The 23,788-nt window shown below is 44.9% G+C and overlaps 1 long non-coding RNA gene across 1 annotated transcript in view; it reads left to right on the top strand.

Annotated features, from left to right (window-relative positions):
* Positions 1-23,788, top strand: part of LOC142811509 (uncharacterized) — a 324,450-nt gene that overhangs the window by 106,861 nt on the left and 193,801 nt on the right. The window contains exon 3 of the long non-coding RNA XR_012894676.1: positions 20,637-20,708. This is a non-coding gene — a long non-coding RNA (uncharacterized LOC142811509). The remainder of the gene's footprint in view (positions 1-20,636; positions 20,709-23,788) is intronic.

Genomic DNA, 23,788 nt, shown 5'->3' with positions numbered 1-23,788 from the left:
GCACAGCTTTGAGGTGGGTGGAGCCCACGTGCCATGACGTCGCTACAGGCGCCTCAGTATGTCGACGATGCCTACCGCTCTTTTCAAACATGGGATGGGTCTACAGGTGGTTAGAGTGGTTAGCACGAGTATACAAACCAGCTCTCTGCAGTCGCTTATACTTATCCACGAGAACCATGCACACTCGAGTGTTGAACAAACTGTGCCGTCTTTTTCTCTCAGCTGCGCCGCCGTTCTCGGCCACCCACGACAAGAAAGGCCACGAAGGGGACAGGGACAGCGAGGCAGGTGCACGCGTCAGAAAGACACAGCATGGATTTTTCTACCGTAAAAGACGTGCAGGGATTCGTAAAAGTGCGCCACAAATCGTGTGGGCGGGGTGAACTCTCAAGCTCACTTAGAGCGCCCGCACTTAGGGGTAAGGTTTCTTTCCGCGAACACGAGAGAAACAAGAACAGAAAGAAAGCCTTCAATGTTAACGTTACCCTCGTTCTCGGTCTCTCTATTTATGAGCGGTGAGCGAGATGCCCATTAAGCGCATGCAGTGCTTTTCAAGTTCTGCAAAGGCGCCGCCGCGTCGTGTTGTGTCGCTTGTTTCCTGCAACAAGTCATACATGTGCACACACCCCGGGGCCTCCTGATTCAACCGCCCGCTTTTCTGAAGCGCACCTGCCGTTTTGTTATTGGGGTGCATGTCTTCTTCACACTTGCCTTCAAGTGGTGCTTTTCTCCTGGCTTGACTTCTGGTGCCTCTCAAACAAGATTCCGTGTACTGTACGTTGGGAAGAGTAAACGCGTCGGCGTTCATGTTTTATTTGTGACTGCGTTGCCCAAGCCGTATAGGTGTTTTCGTAAGATTTGCCATTGCGATGCATCGAGGCTGCGCCACAATCATGAACAAGAGGTCAATTTTAATAAAAAAAAACATCAACGGTGATTACGATGCTGCGCAATGCGGCTGTTTTGATTCTGCGTGTACGAAGCAGATTCGATAAATACTTGTTCGCAATTGTGGGCAAACTTACCCATGATTTGACTCAGACTCGCCTAGTCTCAGATTGAGCCGCGAGTCTGAGTTAATCAGGCGGAATCATCTCTTTTAAGCCTGAGTCCAAGGGAGTCTTGGGAAGATAACATTTACCTCAATCTCAGTACGAGTGAGTCCGGATGAGAAAATCTTTTGTGAACCTGAGTTCTAGTGAGCTCTAGTATTTTTCGCGAGTAAGTATGAGGGAGTTTTACATTATTTTGCCGACCTATGACACTATCTACACAACTTCAGCGTCACTACCAGCCTCATGTTTTTCTTCACGCCTACACACACACATACTTCAAAGCACCAGCGTTCATACGCGTTCTCAATATTTATTGTTCAAAGGCCAGAGTTATCGACGGGAGTGGGGGAGGGCGTTTGACCTATCTCCGGCAGAGTCCTTCACGGGAAGTTGGTGAAAATACCGCTCATGAGTTTCAATTGAAACAGCCTTACTGCATATTGTAACCAATCATAACTCATGTTTAAAGGTACGAGATCAAGCAAGCCAAGCAGATAACCAATTAAGTGGGATATTGATGTTACTGAGCATTGACACTAAGGCCGAAAAAGACCAATATACGATAATGAACTCATGAGTTGACTCGACTAGACTCAGACTCGCATCAAGTCGTGAGTCTGAGTATGCGTGAGCCCGAGGAGCAAAATTTTTGTGAGTCCCAGTGAGTACGGTGAGGAAAAATTTTAGTGAATCGGAACCTGAGGTAGCCCTGATGAGCAAAATTTAAGTGTCCGAGTGAGTTCGGTTAGGAAAATATTTAGTGAATCTGAGTCTAAGGGAGCCCGGACGAGAAAAATTTTGGTAAGTCGAGTCCGAGCTAGCCATACACTCTTGAAAAAAAAAAAGCAGTGCTACTTAGTAACTTTGAGGTAGTAAATTGTTGTCACAACATTCATTACCTAAGTAGTAACTGCAGGTAGTAGACCACAGGCATTTACTACCTCTAATTGCTTCTAAGGTAGTAAACGCCTGTGGTCTACTACTTGCAGTTACTACTTAAGTAGTGAATGTTGTGACAACAATTTACTACCTCAAAGCTAGTAAGTAGCACTGCCCTTTTTAAGAGAGTAAGCGCTCACTATTATTCATGAGTGAGTCTCAGCGAGCTCCAATTTTTTTTGTTCACCATAGATGCTTGTGTGTATATCTCGATGACGGCGATGAACTGCCTCGGTGGCGCTAACGGCAGTAATCCATCGGTGGTGCGAAGCTGTCGTATCCTGGCGTCGTGATCGCCAAGCCTTTGCATGCTTGGTGAGCTCGTTTAGCGACAGCGGAAGACGTAGCATTTTTGCCGGCTGCGTTACTCATTGTGAACTGAACGTTGTGACGAGCGTGGCTGGCGCCGACAGTAGGGTTTTGTAACACTGCTATGTCGTTTGCTGTCGCTGAGTACGTCAATACAGTGGCCGCGTGTTCGACACGTATACCCATTTCAGACTGCAAGGCACGTATTAGCCACTCTTCATCTCATCGCATTACCGCGTTAACCTTAGGCATCCAGCAACTCGCGCAGCCAGAACGTTGTCGGAACGTGGTGCACTGACGCGGAGCGTTAATACCGTAGCGTAAACGATATGGGTTACCGGCGTCCCTAAATGACGCTAACGTACATTAACAGGGGTTGCAGCGCAAGCACGAAAGTGCTGGAAAAAATGCTTGTGAAAGGCGAGGAACGGAAGACAAATAAGGACAACACGAGTGATGACTATCAACTTTCTTTTTTATTGAAATAGAAAAGAAACGAAGGAGTTTTTGTCACCGTTACTTGGCGACGGCTACCCCTTTCCACCTAATTGGTACAAATAAAATTATGGAAAAGAACAATAGCATGTATACATATATACAGTCCTACATGGGTGAGAGCAAAAGAAACTACCAACTTAATTTATTTTTCGCAGCACGCATGTTCATATATACGAAAAGGTAAAATCTTTCAACAAGCAATGTAATCGCTAATGTAATCGGAGAATGAAAGACGGTGAGCTACTCTCGCGGCCTTTATAGTGGCGAGAGATAGGCATGTAATAATGCTGCGTTGTGTATTCTCGATGGCTGCTTTTTTTCCCTCCGCTTTCCTCCTCTTATATCTAGACCATAATTGTTATTCACTCACTTTTCCGCTTCGCTCTCAGTGTCTGTCATCTCCTTTTGTGCTGATAGATTTTTCTATCGTTCACACTGACGGCGACAACGCCAATGACGCTGCGCTTAGGTAGATCAAGTGCTTAAAACGACTCTGCAACACTTTTTGAGCATGGCCAGAAAACGTTCCTGATAAATTGTCGAGGCTCCTCAGAACATAACAGCCAAACATTACAGTGCAGAACGCAGCCTACAATTTAGTAATTTTTCAAGTCAGCTTGAAGTGATTCCCTCTTCTTTCTGAAAATGATGTCATATACCTAAATGACCACGCCATGTACGCAAAGTCACGGCCATTGCCTGATTTGAACATCGTTCGCTGCACAGTTACTGCAGTCACCGTAGGAGGTCGCCACATGCCTGCGCACGCGCTGATGATGAATCTGGTATTCGAAAAAAAAAATGTTAAAGGTCATGGTGCATGCGTGACGTGCCATCTTGCCCCGTGTCATCCCTCCCTTCTTAGCTTCTAGCGATTCCATTAATACGGGAGAAGCGCTTGTACTTGACAAACTTGAGTAATTCTTGCGGCGGTGAATTCGTGATGCATTAAACTTTCTTAGCCGAACCATTAGATGGCAATTTGGAAATATGTTGCAAGGTCGCCTTAACAGTTGCGCTTTAAATATGCGTACTTAGTCCAGTAAGAAGGACATGCACAGGAATAACGCCTATTTAATGGTGATTCTACCGTAACTTCACTGTGTTGCGCGCTTCGGCGAGGTTATAACAGACAAGTATTCCTCTAAATGTTCATCTCAAAGTTCTGCGAAAGTTCCACACTGTTCAGTTTTTTTATGCGTGATTTGCTGTGCAGCTTCCGATGTGCTGAGATTTTGGTGCACGTTAAAGAACCCCAGGTGGTCTACATTTCCGGAGCCCTCCACTACGGCGTCTCTCATAATCATATGGTGGTTTCGGGACGTTGAACCCCACATATCAATCAATTGCTGTGCAGCTTAACAATTTCAACATGACAAGCAAAGGCCGATTAAAGTCATTGATCAAGTGGTGTGGTGACCCTTCTAAGATGACGTGTATTTGTAGTTAGATATTAAGTTATCATAGTGTAAGTCTTAGTTTCACCAAACAAATGTTAGAGGTGTTTGTAAGTTTGTCTTTTTTATCTGTATTCTTTGTTCCTCTGGTGCACTCCATGAATAGTTTACCGACAATTTTGTGAAAAGAGAATCTTTAGTTAATTAAGCATTTCCTCCTGTAGCAGTTAGGAAACGTTATCACCTCCTTGGCTTTCTTAATTGTACGGTATACTGTCAATTCATGAGCTTCCTATATAAACACTAATGACAGGCCAGTATTTTCGTCCTGTGTGTGCATTCGATGCACTGTAAAAGCCGGAATGGTACATTCGGTTATGTTTAGGATATAATATCTTGTATTGAACTCGCGCTCCACATTTCCCTTGCCCCCCAACGCAGTACGTTTTTTTTTGTTGTTTTTTTTTCACACCAAGGAGCATGCTCACTTTGTGCCGAAACTGAATAAACGCACATTTCTGAAGAGCAGTGGCGCAATTATGTAAAAGTTCCAAATCCGGACAAAGGCGGTCTCTTCCATTGAGTCGCACGCGATTGGCCCATACAAGCTGTGACGAATGCTGTGACGTTATGAGTGACGTGGACTGTGGTGTCACGTGACTCTTTTTTTTCGGTTTTCGGAGAAAGGCGATGGAACGGTCGGAGAAACTGTCCGAAAGCAACCGGATGGATTGAAATGGCTGCAAGGTGGCCTGGATTGGATTGAAATGGAAAAAAACGCGCGACTTTTCGGCATCGGGGCACTTAGACAACATGGCGTTTCCCACTGACACGGTACTTCGCCTTGCCTGTGCGGTAGCTTTAACCGAGCAGAGGCGGCGACGCGAGGTAAAAGATGCATTTGAAGAGTTCAGCGAAGAAGAGTTCCGGCAATGTTTTCGTCTGTCCAAACGAACAGTGCGTAGCTTGTGCGACGAACTTGACCCTATCATCGGATGCCAGCGAGCCAGTGGCCTTTCCACAGAGAGAAAGGTGTTGTGGGCGCTGCGATTTTTCGCCACCGGTAGCTTCCAGAAGAGCATTGGTCGCGAGGAACACATCGGCATGTCTCAGCCGGCGGTGAGCAACACCATCCACGAGGTGACGGAGGCGATCATTACCGTGGCTGCTAGAAAAAGGGTGGCGGACTTCCTACTGACAACAGCTGCTAAGGGTGAGGCAAAGGTGGAGTTTGTGCTACGCGGTTGCATCCCAGGGGTGCTGGCGTGTGCCGATGGCACGTTGGTCACCATTCGCAAGCCAAAGGGATTCAGACTGGCCGACACGGCGAGCTTCATGTCCAGAAGGGGCTAGTATGTCCTGAACGTCATGATCGTAAGTACTGTTAGGATCGTTTATTACTTGCCCTTCGGAGCAATTGTTCAGTTGTGACGCCAAAGCTGGAAAAAGTAATAATGCAACGAATGAAAAAGAACCTGCAGGGAATAGGGTGCGAGCTAGATGGTGGCTCGCAAGGCCTCGGTAATAATAAGTGGCAAGTGTTTTGTGCGTGAGCCAGTTGCCGTTTTTGCACTGGCATGCATACGCAATTGAATTGTGCATTTTAGAGGTAATCGGTAATATGGGCAGCAGACGTAGCAGAAGTATATACACGACAGGGAAGTATTTCCAACACGAAAGTGCTTACAATCACAATTGGACGAGCTGGCTTTGGTATTTACGAGTGTTCTTTCCCAAGAGCAACGCGTAGCTTTTCACTTATCAATCATTCAGTGGAAGTCGTAGCCATGTGTACAGCAGAGGTGGGGTCGTTGCCCCCACACTCCCCCCTCCTCAGTGTGCTACACCCTGTGTTTCCTTCTAAGTGAAGCTCCTTGTACCAATGACTGTACTAGTACGCATTGTTTCCTGCATATGCGTAGAAAAAAGGGATTTATTCTGAGTATAAATGCAGTACTATTTTATATCGCTCCTCATCGCAGATGTGCAAAACATGGCTGCGCATAATTGTCATAGACCCATGATTCCCAGATTCGTGCCACGACTCCTGGGTGTGGGAACACAACCCACTGCGTGCACGCCTAGCTGCACATCTGCAGCCTGGCGAATATCTGCTTGGTAAGTATTAATGTGTACTATCTGGGCAGAGCACTCAGCTTTTATGCTTACATTGCAGGAGATGCAGGCTATCCCCTCAAGCCATGGCTCCTAATTCCAGTCCTTGGCAGTCAACCGTGCAACACTTCCGAAGGCCGATACAACAAGGAGCACGCATCCATGCACAATGTTGTGTAAAGGTGTATCGCCGTGTTGAAAAGCAAGTTCCGCTGCTTGCAGCACTTTCGAACGATGCTCTACAACCCCGATCGGGCAGCGCAAATCATATATGCTTGCTTTGCTCTCCACAACATTGCGTTGCATGCACGCGACTGGACCTTGGACGAGTATGTCGTGAACATGCCACCAGCTGAGGATGACGATGGAGAGCCAAGGGGGAGCCATATGCTCAAAACACGCAACGTGCTGCTCAGAGACGGCAGCAGCGCTGTCTTGGACCTTTTTTGAAGTACACAGGAACGGTGAGTTTTCATGTTTTTATATCCCACACATAATTTATTTACACTGATTCTAGTGCATCTAGACATGAAAGGGCTGCGTTTGCCCCATTTGAATACACAAAGTACTTACTTGTGCTTCAATACGAAGCAAGGTGGCAATGTCAAAATGCTGCATTTTCTTTAAATGGCATATGAAATATGCAACAGAAACACCCTTTTCCATATTAGCGATCACAGTCACAACAGACTAGATTGGAGCAAGCATATATGAGCGGCACTCTGTGCTGAATGTTGCTATCACAAAATTGTGCGAACAATGCAGCAACGTCTCAAAATTATTTTCACCAGAACGCATAAAAATCGAGATTCCATTAGTAACATGTTGTATGAACACATGATACATAAGTCCATATCTTGTCATAGTGACTGACTGCAAGCATTCAATTGTGCACGCCAGGCTTGACGAGCAATTGTGCTTGTCAAGTTGTGCTGTTTTTTTGCTCATTGTCCTAAACATTGTGTGAATGTTAAAATAACATTTAATTTGAATTCACGACTGCAGTCATGCTGCAACGCTAAAAAATATGCAAATCAAGACAGCAAACAACAGGCGAGTCGTTTTGATAACATACAGCATGAATAATTCGCTCAGCCATCTCGCGGCTCCCAAACCATACCACGTTCGAAATTTATTCCCGCAAAGAGTCGTTTACAATGAAAACTAGATGAAATCAATCGCTGGCATGTTGCTGTGATGACCATTTTCCTTTGTGAAACTGTGCGAGATGACCACTTACTAGCTTAGCGCTCCCAAACAAGATTCGGAATGTAGTTGTTGCATCTTAGCCTCATTGTGCTGAAATGAGAATATCACAGTGAACTGCAAAACAGTGTGATGCAAAAAGATATCACATTACTACACTATGTGGTAATGCTGAATAAAAATCACAGTGAGCTAGAAAACACAGTGGGACAATACAAATATCAAAGAAACATTAACAGAAAATGTCAACTATACACTCGTGGTCTCCGTGTGAATGACTAGACACCTTTGAAATGTGGGTAAAAAACACTGCCACTAGAACAGCTCGAACATACTTTAAGAAATGCATATATCGAACATAAAAAATGCTGCACTCCTCATACAAAGTAAATGCTAACTTAAATCTAGTAATATGTACTAAATGCAAACAAAAACGAATAAAATAGAACATGAACAGCAACACGTAAACATATAAAAAACACTAAACCAATTATGAATGATAAAAAGTTGAAAACATGGCGAAAAACAAACTAAACTATGTGTATGTCTCCCGAAGCGTATAAAATTGAACATGAACAGCAGCACCTAAACACATTGAAACCGACAAATCTATAATGAATGATGACAAGAAAAAACATTGAACACATGACGAAAAATTAAACTAAACTGCGTATCCCTTTCTCGCAGAAAGCCCTCAGCCATGGCCAGTGCCCTCCTGCACCGCTGCCGCCTTCTCCTGTGCCGCTGCCACACGCCATCCTGCAGAAGCGATGCGGGTGGTTGATTTTTCATCTCCCACAGCACCTGCGATGAATCGTCATGGTGTAAATGTTTAAGTGAGCTGCCGGTAAACCCTTAACCATCTCGTGGCTGGAAGCTGCTCCTGCTGCCAAGAATTGCAACGGGCACAACAACTTCCCCTCAGTTGAAGATAAACTGGCCTAATGGCATCCTTTGAAAGTGGGAAGCTTTGTGTACAAGCTATGCCCTCCTCGTGCGGACCTACAAACATTTGTTGAAACTGCTCTTTATTAATGTCCTCAAATGCATCTCTCACCATGAAAGAGCCCCAGGGCTAACCAACCTTTTGCCCGGCAGTTTATCATTGCAAATACCCGATACCATGCCCTCAATACAATGCATGGTTCTTGTTTACAGCCCAAGTTGGTTTCAGTCATCATAATAGAACATGGAGAATGCTTATGTCCCCTATGTAAAATGTAAACAAAGGGTCTACTCACCTTGAGCACCTTGTCGCCCTGCTCAAGGTTCCAGTCCTGCACTCAATAAAGCACTAAGTTCTCAGATGCTTGCGTGTTACTGTGTCACTGCCATCTACAGCCGCTTCAGTGGCCTCCACATCCATTTCCACTGCAGCAGTGGGAACATTCGCCTGCTGGAAAGTGTAGTAAGCATGATCTTTCAGAAAGTGGGTATTCGTTACTCTGGCTATTTTGCAACCTTAAGTACTAAACATCTGCGGAAATGTTCTGCAGCTATTCAGTGGTCATTGATGTCATGTATTACCATTTTAGTGCATGCACTTGCCCGCAGTCATTGCGTGTTTTGTGATAAATTAATACCCCTTGTACTGCAGGGGCTGCAAACTGAGATTTTAGTTAAACCTACCCACTTTTGATTACTTTCTCGTGCGCTTTATTCCCGTTTAACAAGGTTCCGCTAAAGGCACCCCTTCAGATATCAAACTCTGTCATGGTACCGCTCAGGAACCCGTGATACTGCGGCGGCAGAGTGCTTACCTGTTGATAGGTGAGACCAAAAACGCCACTGAAGCGTGTCATTCCAGTCAACTGTAGAACCCGGCCGCGGAAGCCAGACAGCCAACCCCCTACAGTGCCCCTGGAAATATACACTAATGTCACAGAACAAATTGCCCGTGCCATTCGACGGTCACTCACGTTTGTGCGTCTCTGATGGCGGTGGTGTCACGGCGGGCCTCGTGCACCGGCCTGCGCCACCAAGCCTGCCATTCCTGCGCAGGCACTTCATGGTTCAGCGCGTCGCTGAGCTCTTGCCACAGCCGCCACCGGTCGGTGATAGTGACGCCGTGCCGCAGCTCGATGGCATTCGCCACGAGCTGGGGATGTTCGTCCATAAAGGCGAGCACCAGCGCGCGCTTAGCCTCGGATAACGCCGATGAGCCGCTGCTGCTGTTGACTACTGATACAGTTGACCTCCGCCACGATTGCGCTCGACTGAGCCAACAACTTCGAAAGTTGCGCCGTTTAGGTTTGTATAGTTGAGGAGATATGAAAACAGTAACTGCTTGAAACGGGGTTGTACTTAGCGCCACCACGTACCGTCCGCTAAATTTAGCTTTATTTAATAACAATAACAAGAAAAATACATTTATATTGTGCCGTATTCCTTAATAAACGTTTGAAAACTTGTGCCAACACAATTTGATAATGATCAATAGTAGTTAAACATTTTTCAACACGTTACAAACACTTTTCACTTTGCTATACGGTCCCCAAGTCCACGTCAAAATGATGACGCGAGGCTTCATTTCGCTCATTGGCTGTTCACTTCCCTTCGTCCTCGCCACCACTGCGGACCGCCCATTTTTTGACGTCACCGACAGACCGCCTCCGTCCGGATTTGGAATTTGTATATAATTGCACCACAGGTTGACTTTCGAAGAAACGGGGAACAATATATGAGGAGGTGATTTCGAGAAATGCGCTTCCCGACATTTGCTGTTTCAGTGCACTGTCATTCTCCGGCTTTCTTTTCCCCTGTCGTTCCTTGTCAAGCATCATCAGTGGTGGTGAATATTGGGAGAACTAAAACCGTGCTGCATGAACGAGTGAAGAGTGAGAGCGATCAGCAGAAGCTCCGATGATATTTCGAATATTGCTTCTAATTCGATAACAGGACTGTTCACTGCAGCCTTCTGTGTAAGTTGCGACTTCCGAGAAAGAGTGTTGTTGCCTCGTTTGATGTTGAGCGATCCACCACTTATGCGATGTCGCGGCATTGGTTTCATGTCTTACTGCACTTCGTAGACAACTATACTCTCCAAACCATGGGTCGCTAACGAATTAGCTTTCTTTCTTCCTTTCTTTCTTTCTTTCTTTCTTTATGTATTTATTTATTTATTTATTTATTTACTTCATTATTTATTTGCTAGACAGGTTGTTCTGACATTCGCCTAACGGTTTAGATCGGCTGACGTTTACCTCCGGCTGGAGCAAAGGCACTGCAAAAACGCCCCAACTTGACGCGTCTTTTGCCAATAGCCTTTGCCAGCTCCGCGCAGCTCCAGGACGACGGCGAACCGTCGCTCGCGCACTACAAGCAGGTGATCCAGAATCCCGTGACAACCACCATTCTTTGCATCAAGGGGTTGCGCTAATGAAGTGACGCTAGCTGGCGGGAGTTGTGAAAGGGCACGGGCGCCACCACTTGCACGCCGTGACCCCCCTTTCTTCTCATCCGCTCACCACGCGGGTAGCAATTTCGTTGGCCCCTCTCGCAGCACGTCGCCAACGCACAGCCGCCTGTGACGACGCTCGCGTTGCACCGGGGCTGTCGTCACACGCTGGTATTCGACGCTCAAAGAAGAGCCGTTTCGTGTGCCACCATTTGAGAGAATATACGCGGACTCGCAAAATGAGCTGCCCCTTTCTTGACTGCCTGTCAACTGAGTGCCGCCTCGGTGGAAAAGGACAGGGGCACTAACTTCTGCAAAATCGGGCCTTGCTCCTACAGCACTCGGTTCACTTCGCTGCAGTGAAGCCTGTTCTGCCGGCGCCTTTAGACACCTAATGTGCTTCATTTTTGTGGCGCTGTCTCCCATCTTTTGGGGGCGTGAGGCGTGAGGTCGTTAGCGCCTTCAGCCACGTAACAGGAGTGGAAGTTGCGAAAGATGTGTCGCGTTTTGGGGCTGATGGATTTCTCTGGCAATATAGAAGGTCGAATGTTTTCGAATTAGGCGGTTCGTCCCCACAGTTTTTTTAATGATTGTTTCCTTGATTCCTAAGATACCAGAAAAGCTTGTTTTATTGTCCAGCGTAATCGACCACTGTGGTGCCACGTTTTTTTTCTCATCTATACACTGAATGTCTCCACATGTTTGATATTTATACACTTATTGCATGCTTTAACCCGGGGCGCGCAACTAGTGCTCCTTGTCAGTTTTTACCTTCCCCACTGAAGGTAAAAGTCTGGACGGGGGTCTGATTAACCTCTCTACATTTACTCACTCACTCACTAACTCTCACTCACCCGTACGTCGCTCACTCACTACCTCACTCACTAACTCAGTCTCTTAGTCACTCTCTCACTACCTCATTTGCTCACTCACTTTATGTCACTCTCTGTCACTCATTCACTGACTACTACCTCACCTCCACTCAGTGACTACCTCTCTTCTTCACATCTTTAATGCCCTCTTCCCCCCCCCCCCCTACAGGCGCTGAGCCGAGCTCCCAATTAGGACTGCAGAAGTTGCGTCTTTTCCTTTCCTGAACCTCTCTCTCTCTATCTACCTCACTCACTCGACTCGCCATGGTGATCTATAGTGGCTAAGGCACTCGGCTGCTGACCCGCAGGTCGCGGGATCGAATAGCCGTGGCGGCTGCATTTTCGATGGAGGTGAAAATGCTTGAGGCCCATAAACTTAGATTTAGCGCACGTTAAAGAACCCCAGTGGGTAAACATTTCCGGGGCCTTCCAATACGGCGTCTCTCATGATCATATTGTGTTTTAGGACGGTAAACCCCAAGAATTATTATTATCACTCATTCACTCACTCACTCCTTGCCATAGCAGATAACACAGTTACGCAATTTCGTATGTGTAACTTGAAAATTGAACAGTTTAGGCAGAAGGGCGATGCACTGACAAACTAAGCGATAGCGTCGTCTAGGATAGCAGGTGAACTCTAGGTATGGTGTTCTCGCAGGTGTGGCATTAGTGCAATGCAGCCTTCACAGTAATAAAACACTTATTAGAGAGGAGGAAGGACAGTTACCTGACGTGACAACTCCAGTTGGGGAGAAGAAACAATGCCCTGGCAGTTACCAGGCCTCTCACAGCGATGTCATCCCGAAAAGCACAGCCAGTGGGATGGAAGCATTAGCGAAATCAATGGTGACCTAGATTCGATAGCAATCACGTGAAACGCGATTGTTGCAAAGATATGTTTTTTTACTTTTCGTTATGCGTAGACTATACTGTGTTGAGATGGATGTACGGAGCGCCTCGGCTTCTAATGTTTGTGTTTTGTGCACGCACACACATGCGCAAAGCTCTAAATAACTGCATTTGAATTTCCCCCACTGTTTGCATGAGACATGATGCATGCTCATTTTCTTCGTAATGCAGGAAAAGCGCGTGATTCTCATTATCAACAACAACGACGACGACAACAACGACGACGACAACGACAACGACAACAACGACGACGACAACAACGACAACAACAACAACAACAACAACAACAACGACGACGATGACAACTACTACTACTACTACTACTACTACTACTACTACTACTACTAACTTACAACTATATACTAGAACTACTACAACTACTACTACAACTAACAACTACTACAACTACTACAACTTACAACTACTACAACTAACTTGCAACTACTACAACTATAACCTACAGCTAACTTACAACTAACTTACAACTACAACAAAACACTTCTAAAGAAAATTATATATATTGAAGCCAGTGCTCGCCTTACGGGTTCGAATGGGAAACGAAGTTACACATTCAGGGGCAGTCCATTTTTTGAGAACACACTGCAAAGAAGAAAAAAAAACTTCAACAGAAACGGGGGATAATGTTTCGCGATTAAAACGTTACCCTTAATGACTGAATAATCCAGCAGCGTTTGATTACAGCGCGATTAAATGAGCCGACAGCTCACGCCTAATCGTTCTCGCTTTGTTCTCGATGTCGGAGAAAAGCGAGACCACGAGAGGATCCGTCCTTCGTTAATCATCTCTCTGGACCTCACCGAGAGAGAGAGAGAGAGAAAGGGGAAAACAAGGAAGAAAAGAAATGAAGAGAAAGAAGAAAAAAAGGAAAGAAAGAAATAACTTTTTAAAAGTATACCTGGGCCTCTCAGTGGGCAAAGGCGTGCCTCATCGCGGTGACCTAGTTCCACGGTATATCGCAGGATAGAGCTATCCGCGGGGTAAGAACACGACTGCGAAGAGAGAACTCTTTCTCCTAAAATAAATAAATGAATAACATAACTACCACTCTCCAGGTCACATTGTTTGTAATCAATCTCAAGCCTAATCTCGTCATAATCACGCGATGAAGTAATTCATCACGGAGTAGCGTTGACGGTGACGCCGCTGATGCTGCCAGATAACGGAAAGATCAAAGCATGCCTTCGCTCCATTTTTCTGAACTTCACGGGACGCTTCAGTCGTTTCAGTGCCACGTAAACGCTCTGTGTTGAATACACTTTCGTGAGATATACATATAGGCCGACTTACCTGTCAGAGGCATCGAGTTTCCTAAAACAAACTAGAGAGGACTCTGGCACATGCAATCGTTCATTGACCACGGGAATGATGGGTAGCACACAGATATACCTAGCCTTCGTACTTGCGGGCGGCGAATCGTATACTTGCGGCTTCGTTTATTGCTGGTTACGGTTTCGCTTTGAAGGAAAGAACGAACCCCTTTGAACTTCGTAACCCGATTCGAAATGGTAAGCCTAAAGGAATAAGGTGTGAAGGCCAAACGCTCAACATTTGCTGATTTTTTTTTCGTGAAAATACAGCTCCAAGCCACACAAACACACAAGGAGCCAGAAGCAGGTCAGAAGTACGGAGATCAGACAAATACGTGTACTATATACCCATCATTCCTGTGCTCTCTGAAGCGTTGTTCGTTGCAGCTCCCATAGACACTAGCGCCAGAATTCCCTCTAGTGTATATTTGGAAACTCTATGGTCAGAGGAATGGCGATAACGGTGAGCTGGCCTAAGGTTGCTCGATCCTCTATCGGGACATCTGATGCGTGTGTGCGAGCTCGCAAAGGGCTGTTGTACCGCAGTCAGTACGTGAGTTTTGTAAGAAAGTTTAGGAAATCGCACGTTACATTTTTACAGAAGGCCCAGAAGGAAGGAAAAACATGCATGTGAGCAATATATACATATTTGAACAGATGTAGCGCATTACGGAAGAGAAAAAAATATAAGCTGCTGGGCAGACCAACACAAGAGGACAAAGCGCTAACTTCAAGTTCCAACTGAGCTTTATTGGCAAAATACATCAGATACGTAGGCGTGGGAATGCAAGAATACCCGATGCTTGCGCAAGTCTGCATATTTGATGCATTTTGTCTTCTTAGCACTCTGTATTCTTGTTTGGTCTGCTCAGCCGCTTTTTTTTTTCTTTACCGTAATGCACTATACGAGTTCAAGTACAACGAACCGACTCGCCCTATATTCAACACCCGTGAACAAGACACACGTCTGGTTTGCTGTCTATGGAGAACGCCACTCAAGATCGGGCGTGGAACGCTGAGCGCATGTGGCGAACCAGACAAGCCGACGCATGCCGCGGAAAAAGGACGTACGTTGGTCACGCCGAAAATTTAACGGAGCATACGCCTAATTGAAAAGGGAGTGACTGGGCAGACATTTGGTAATTAGACGATGAGTTGATTTGGCTTGAAATTCCGCGCCGCCTTTTGTTTGTGTTTTGTGCAAAACATCTTTGCTGTTCCTCCACCATTTACCGAGTAGAATGGCCCCTGAATTATTTTGTTTTTTTAAAGCTCCTTACGCCGTGGGTCGTATGTCCCGTGTCATCATAGTCGTCGAAGTCATCGTAATAGCCAGTAGCATTGCATTGCATGTCAATAAAAACGGTGCCACAGCATATTCATGAAGTGAATGATGATTAGCTGGGCCTAGTGTCCGTCCGTCCGTGCGTCCGTCCACACATGCATCTGTCCGTCCGTGCGTCATTCGTCCGTCCGCTTCGCCCACTCGTCATCATTCACCTCGGGTATATGCTCTGATTTTTTTTTTCGTTGTGAAATGTGCACACGCCAAGAAGAAACCACTCTTTTTTTCAGCACTCAGCCCTCAGGGGCGCTGATTTTCCGGAGAGCCCCAGATATCGGTCTACCTTGTCAATGGCATCCTGCCTACGTTTACGATTGAATAACAGGGGATGTTGCCCCCTTTATGTAAACCGTGATTCACATTTTTAGGCGTCCTATTTACCGTGATGTAGAGGGATGCCACTGGTCACGTTAATAGGGAGGCAATCAACGGGCAGATTCCAAGGGCTGACGCATTGGCCCTCCGAAACGCACCACGAAAGCGTGGACAGTAACTTGTTGGTAGCCTTGGTGCGCATCGAACGTTGGTTGTGGTCCAAAGGTTGAGCCATAGCCAAGAGTTGATAACAAAACAGAACATATTGACAGAAAAGGCAATACAGACAACTCACAAACATGCACACCTGGCAGTTATCAAATACACTCACAACGTGCTTCGATACATTCAAAACAACGGGCAGAAACAACTCGCGCTACAATGCAATCTCATGCATTAACTATCCAAACGTATTCAAAACAATGTTCTTGGAAGTGAGCTTGAGTGCTTCACCGTCAGGAAACACTCACACCGAGTACAGCGCTGGTGGTCGTCTTGCTGCGCCCTGAGATTTCTCTTCTAGGAAACGCCCTTCAAAACTTGCCCACTCTCAAGTCCCCGTCCATTCGATTCCACACTTCAATCGCAAAGCTTCTTCCCCGACATTGCCATCAACCACTCGCGCGCTGCCACTGCAGGACAAGTCTTCGCCCACTGTCGAAAATCAACACTGTCTTCTTCTCTCGATCGCCTCTCTCCGCCACCTGCCTAAATCCGCTCGCCACTGAGTTGTCGAAGCTTCAAGGCTTTTCCTCGGCGTCCAACACAGCCGAAACTGCGGAAAGAGTGAGATATTTTTTTGCAGTTTCAACTTTCAACTTTATTTCAGACAAAGACAAATAATGTGAACATTTGTTTTGTCTAGGAGGTGTGACAAAAAGGCACGAGTGCCTGACTGGGTGTCACGCCCCTTTCTAGACACACATAACAAAAGTATCAGTGACTAGATAATCAAAAGCACATAGAAAAGGTTAAATATACTATGATTGATTGATTGGTTGGGTTTAAAGTCCCAAAACCACCATATGATTATGAGAGACGCCGTAGTGGAGGGCTCCGGAAATTTCGACCACCTGGGGTTCTTTAGCGTGCACCCAAATCTGAGCACACGGGCCTACAACATTTCCGCCTCCATCTGAAATGTAGCCGCCAGAGCCGGGATTTGATCCCGTGACCTGCGGGTCAGCAGCCGAGTGCCTTAGCCACTGTAGACCACCATGACGAGGCTTAAGCATACTATACATCTTAAGGCAAAACATATGCAGGATTCTATAGATATATACACTGTTCTATATACGCATAAACCAAAGATTTTATAAATATATGTACAGTATAGACTGCAGCAAGGTAAAAAAAAAAACGGAATTATTCTTGTGTTGAAATGAGGTATGAAGTTAACTTTTTTTAAAAAGAATTTCATGTGCATTGTTTCCTGTACGAAGTTTATCACGGTAGGATGATGATTTAAGAAATCTTCTAAAGCGTAAGATTGTTTTTGCATACCATAGTTCGTATGAAACCTTTATCATATATAGTTTTTCTAGTCTCCTAAGTGTGTCCCTTCCCCAGGAATCGTCGATAAAAGCTGTCCTGACGTGACTTTAATTTCTGGAATATTGCCATGCCTAGCTTCTTCTCCGGTATTTGTTGCATTGTTAATATGGCATTTGCTTTAAAAAGTGGAGCGGAGTGAATTAGATATGGTACATCTTCAATAACTCGCAAAGTCCCTTTTTGTAGAATATGCAGCTTTCTAAGATTACTTTTTGTTGTTGTTTCCCCACACAAGGAGGCAGTATTGTAAATGGGAATCAATTAGTGCGTAGTATAGCTGAATTTCTAACCACCGGGACAAAAGTTGCTTTGCCCTATTTTATAAAGTATATATACCTACTGAGCGTGAGGTGCGTCGTGTGAAAATATCGCGCCCCCTGGCGTAATCCGATGGCATTTTGCTCTTTTCTACCCGAAGATTCTACAATCCGCTCATTGCCCCGCCACGGTGGCCTAGTGGCTAAGGTACTCGGCTGCTGACCCGCACGTCGCGGGATCAAATACCGGCTGTGGCGGCTGCATTTCCGATGGAGGCGGAAATGTTGTAGGCCCGTGTACTAAGATTTGGGTGCACGTTAAAGAACCCCAGGTGGTCAAAATTTCCGGAGCCCTCCACTACGGCGTCTCTCATAATCAAATAGTGGTTTTGGGACGTTAAACCCCACAAATCAATCAATCAATCAATCAATCAATCAATCAATCAATACAATCCGCTCATTGTTTGATCCAAGGTAATTCGTGGCTGGTCGAGGGGGAGATTAGGTGCCTGCGCGGCTCGGCGTCTTTTGCCGCTCGTTTCTTCGTTGCTCCGGCTTCTGTCGCGTCTGATCGGCGCCCGGTATTGTTGCAGCCGTTGGAAATCGGAGGCGCGCGCTTTTTTGAACACACGTTTGTGACAAGCGATTAATCAATTAGTGGATTATCTGCCGCCAATCACAATTTTTTTTTCTAAAGAGCGCGAAATGTCTTAGTGCTTAGCTTCGATTTGCCTCTATGGCTCAGTATCTGTGTGCGCATGTGTGTGTTCTTTATCCGAACCAGCGCACTTGAAATCCTTCTCTACTCCCGTGCCATGATTCTTATTACACGCTTTTATATACTTACTTCATGCATCTATCAAATTCTCGCGCTTGATTTACCAGAACCACGATCCGCTATTGACTGACACGTATAGAGGGACTGACGGAGTGATTTCGATGACGATAATATATTAAGGTTTACGTCTCGAAACCACGATCTTATTTTGAGAGATGCCGTTGTGGAGGGCTCCGGAAATTTTGACCATCTGGTGTTCTTCGACGGGCAGTGACGTGGCTCAGTACACGGGCCTCTACCATTTCACCTCCATCGAAATGGGACCACCATGGCCGGGATTGAACTTACGACCTTCGGGTCAGCTGCCTAGTCCCTTAGCCACTGTACCACCGAGTTGGGCCTGATGGATTTCTATTATAGTCTTCATTCGAGCTTCTCAGCCAGCAGCTAAATATGTAGAAGGCAGCTTGTTTTCGCCCTTCGAGTTCTCGTGAAAATATGGCCGGTTTGACTGGGATCAAACGCGTGGCTTTGTGCCCAGCAACGCTACACTGTTTTAAACTAACGGGGTGTTTTTCATTCTACAAAAAAAACATAGATGAAGAGGCAACCTAAAATTTGTTAGTAAAGTGAGCTTGGACAAGGTAAACACGGAGGCGTTATATAACTCTACTTCGTCACCGCGACTTTTCTTTTGCAATAAAATTTCCGCAAAAACGCCAGATAATCAGATCAACTTCAAGATCCCTCAGATACAGAATGTGTTTGCTGTAGCAGCAAGCTCTTATAACAGCAGCATCGACCTAGGTACACAGTATAGTTTTGGCTCTTATATAGAACTGTCAGTCAACCAATGTGCTGAATAAAATAAGTTGCTCTACACGTCCACTATTGTGTGAGCAGCGATCAAAGGGGTGTGACTGATAAGTCTAGGTGTTACAACGGAAACACGAGAACGCCTTCAGAGATATGAACATATCGCAGCAACACTCTCTATTTTCACGTACGCATCCAGCGAATGCGGAACACCCACTAGAGCTGTATAATGGTCGAGGATTTCATGTCAACCGCGTAAGAAGATCGTATGAACATCGAGTCGTTCGCAGTACTATATAAGAAGACAATTTTGAGCGTACCAACTATTTTGCGAGTGGGGGGGAGGGGGGCAAGCCTACCTCACTCGTTAGCCAGAATATATATATATATATATATATATATATATATATATATATATATATATATATATATATATATATATATATATATATATATATATATATATATATATATATATATATATAAGGAATATCACCAAAGCGGCAATGTCGGCAAATTTTCACGATGTTGTAACATAGCCTCGTAATTATTAGCCTAGCCTCGCATAATTGAGGCGCATGTTTGAATGATCCCTGTGGTGATAGAATACTACACCTTGTTGGTTGCCCCAGCCGAGAGTGACCCCTGTCGAAAGTGGGAGAGAGTGGTCGCGCCCCCTTCCCCCCCCCCTGCTGATACACCTAAAGTGAAAGCCTTATATGCCTAATCAAACAGTAAAACTGGCAAGCCGGCTTAGTTGTTCAACATGAATAGAGCCGAAAATTGTCATCGTTATCATCATCATCATCATCATCATCATCATCATGAATACGATGATTGTAATGATTTAATGATAACGATCGCTAGATATTCAGACCGGATGGCCTCAAAATTCGAGTAATCTTAATGCAATGCGTAAGGTATCCTGCAAGTTTTTACCTATCATATTTGAGAATATGCTTCAAAGCATAAACGTTAAAAAAAAACGTCAGTCAGTTCCACACCATGAAAACTGCAAGGCAGTGAAACTACAAGCGCATGAGTGTACGCAATCGGCTGGTGATGCTACGTGCATAATCATCATCATCTTCATTATCATCATTGTCATTTTGAGCATCGTCAATTCTTTTTATTTATTTATTTATTTATTTATTTATTTATTTATTTATTCACTCCCTGTCTATTCACGTGACCTTTGTGGCGCCTATAGTTATACTGCCGCTATACTTCTACAATGACGACGATAGCATAGGTCAGACTGAGACAGCCTTTGTTAAAAAAAAAACGAAAAAAAAGGAAACGCGGCATAATCGCATTAGTAGTGCCAAGCATAAAGCGCGGAGCTAGATTACTTGTTTTGTCTCGTTATTTTCTCTTTTTTTTCTTGCTCACTAGTTTTTTTCTTTTTTTCTCGCTGTCTATTTCTATTTCGGTCTTTCTCTGCCTATCTTTGTCGTTCTTGCTCTTTCAATATTTCTTTCTCTTTCTTTACTTTCTTTGTTTCTCTCTGTTGAGGTATCACATTGACATTTTATGTACCCAGGTAACCCATTTCATGTTGGAGCTTCTGTGAAGTCAAGTGCATGCAGACACCAAGGGCCTAGTTTCCAGTACGGTGAGTGATAAGCTTTGCTTCATTAGGAATAATGCTTTTTGAACGGTTTTATTGGAATTAAATCAGACATCAAACAAGCTATTTCGTCGCTGACTTCTCTTCAAGTGTAATCACATGATGATATCACGGAAGGTGCAAAGCTTCTCGACAATAAAACATATTTAGTGAACATGTCTGAACAACGCACGTTAGAAAAAAAAAAGACCATAGCGGCCTTTCTGCAGATATGACAAATAGTCAAACTGAGCAACAATACAGTGGTGCTAAGCCAAAGGTACAGCATCACTTTCGGTAATGAGAGAAATGAAAGAAGGAAAGCGTTTCTGAGGTACTTAAAGTACTATTTTGCAACGAGTTCAAAGTGGCGGGTCAGCTGGTGCACAATCAACGCATTCTTACTGAAAACTCGATAATCTAGAAAATGTTCTGCTGTCCGAGGGAATAGAAATGACCAAAAAGTAAGTTTAGAAAATATCTAGCAGATCTTCGAAGATCTAAGCCCACAGATCAACGAAGTTTGGGAGACGATTGCAAGTTGTTCCCAGCTCGTAATCATTGGGTTCGCTCGTTGATCGCTAGGTGGAGCCACACGTTCCAGTTTACCGCGATTGTGCGACTGTCGTTTCATACCCCGGCATCAGGCATGCTCGTTCGATCAAGCAACAATGACTTCGTGGTTTTGAAGCTTGCTCACGTATCAGCAGCGATGGTACTGCTCAGCCTTATTGCAGTTAGACCTACATATGCGCCACAAATGTCATACACTTTATGATTCGCGTGATAACGGCAGTTGACGCTGGGACGCGCCCGGCGACTTCATAAGGTGAAGGCTGATTGTGGACCTCGCAGCCAAATGTTGTCGTAAATGTGATTACTATGACAAAAGCGGCATAGGCTTATAGCGGCGCTACGAAAAAGTTGAGAAAAGAAAAATGGCGAGAGCTGGTCGTTCAGGCGTACATATGTTGAGACGTGCCAGCCTGAAATTAATGGCGTAATTAAAACGCTTAAGATTACTTTTTAGGTAACTAATGACTTCTCAGAGCAACAGCTTTCTCTTTGGTCACGGGTGCGCGAACAGGCGGGGCCCCTGGGCTAACGAGTCTATATATTCTTAGCACAGGGTGGGCGGAGCAATGAAAACAAGAAATTTGAGATTAACGCAAAAAAAGCATCAAAACTGTGGAACGGTCCCGAACATAAGTGCTTTAATACAATAGCCACTCGGACTCCCTAATTTTCTTGCGGACCGCTTAACACGTGAACAAACTTTGGTCTTAGCAATGGAAAAAAAATTATAATAAACTAGTTATGTGGTGCATAAGCACAACTTCGTGCGAAAAATGAAGGAAGCTGCCCACTCTGAGATCAAGGAAAGAGAGCAGAGCGAGACGTGAAAGAACGCCGATGTCGTCCTCGCGCCTTGCGCTCATTAGTGGTTCTTAACGATGCGCGAAATTTGCTCCCATATTCGAGACAGAGACATTTCGTGCGAGGCTTGCTCGTGTATATGTTTACGCGCGAGCTCTTGACCATGCGTGTGTAAGAAAGTATGAGTACGATCCCATCGCGCGCTTCCAGTAGTTTTCTCGCTAGCCGTCATCGAGACGGTGAACCATTTTCGTCTTCTCCTTTAAAGCTTCACCATTTTTTTTCCCGATTTTTACTCGTCTGACATTTTCCAGATTTTTTTTATTGAAGGCTCTTTCTGGGTCGACTTTGTCACGAGATGAATAAAAAACAGAAAATATTTCTGAATTTTAAAAATGCATTGTTGTCTTTTATTTTTCTTACATATGCATCCAAAAGTTGTCGGTCAAGATGTCAACAGAAGTGTTGAGAGAAAAGTACAATCATGAACTGCCTTTTTTTCAATGTAAGCGTATGTTCTTTAGGTTAATATGAAAAAAAGAAAAGAGGCTCGCAGCGCCATAGAGGACAGAAGAAATTGTTTTCCTCTTTCTTGGTTTGATATCTGTGTGGCGTGTTGCGCATGCCGCAGACTACGTAGCATTTGCCCTCCAGCTCACTCTGGGCCTTGTAACTTCGCAATGTTATGCCTGTTAAGGTGACGTTATCTTGATTAAACACATTCAGAAAGTGCAGTCCAGGCATCACTTTTAAGCGTTCATCTATTCCACCTGGTTTGCCGATCGCCTTCATGAATACCACTTTGTTTACTCTTCGAGGTGTCCCAGGCAACCTCAAATTCATCTGTGATTACAAAAAATTTTCAAGAACTCAGACTTGGTAACTTTTGCCCTGAAGCTCTGGATCTATTACACATATTATAAGTATGCCCCAATCGAGTTCTTCATTACACAGGTGGTTCATGAACTTCAACATGTTCCATGGATGCGACACCATCGATGTTGGCCTACAACGGTACTAATATTAGCTATAAACCATTAACATTTTGGTGGCCGAACTTGTAGCTCCCCGTAGCACAGCAGTTCATGTGAATAATCAGTCATGAAATCACTAGAATATATGCCAAGAAATACAGTCCTTCAATCAATGCACTTAACTTTGCTCCTCACATCACACATGAACAATCGATGTCAAAGGCTAGAGTTACAGTATATGCAACCTTAAGGTAGCAGAGTTGCGAATTTGTCTACAAATACTGCCAAGAGATAGCTATTGTGGGGAAGCTGACACCGAAGCCAGTTTTCAAATTTCTCAATGTCGCCGTTGCAGTGAAATGCACTGACACTAGCCGTCGACAGCTAATTTACCCACAGGTCTTCGACACGCCAAGCACCTCGATCGGTGACATGGTAAGCAGCTCACCTGAAAAAGCGGAGCGTAGTGTCGCCGCATTGGTGTGTTTGCTAGCCATATGTACGCGCAATTTTGTTCCCTGAAGGTAGCATAATAATAGAATAAAACTGTGTAGGCTACAATTGTACCACACATCATAACTATATCGAGGCTAGCTTACACTGCCATCACTAGCTTACACTTCACTTCATGTACTGCATGCAAGCTGCATGCACTGCATGTTTGCTTTACTACATGCAAGCTTACACGTTACTGTGTTTAACTACCTAAAAGTGGTATACACAGTAATCTTCAGG

This window comes from Rhipicephalus microplus, chromosome 1 (genome assembly GCF_043290135.1).
Source record: "Rhipicephalus microplus isolate Deutch F79 chromosome 1, USDA_Rmic, whole genome shotgun sequence".
NCBI classification, from domain to species: Eukaryota; Metazoa; Arthropoda; class Arachnida; order Ixodida; family Ixodidae; genus Rhipicephalus; species Rhipicephalus microplus.
The sequence above is the reverse complement of the archived record's forward strand: the minus strand, read 5'-3'. Positions and strand labels throughout refer to the sequence as shown.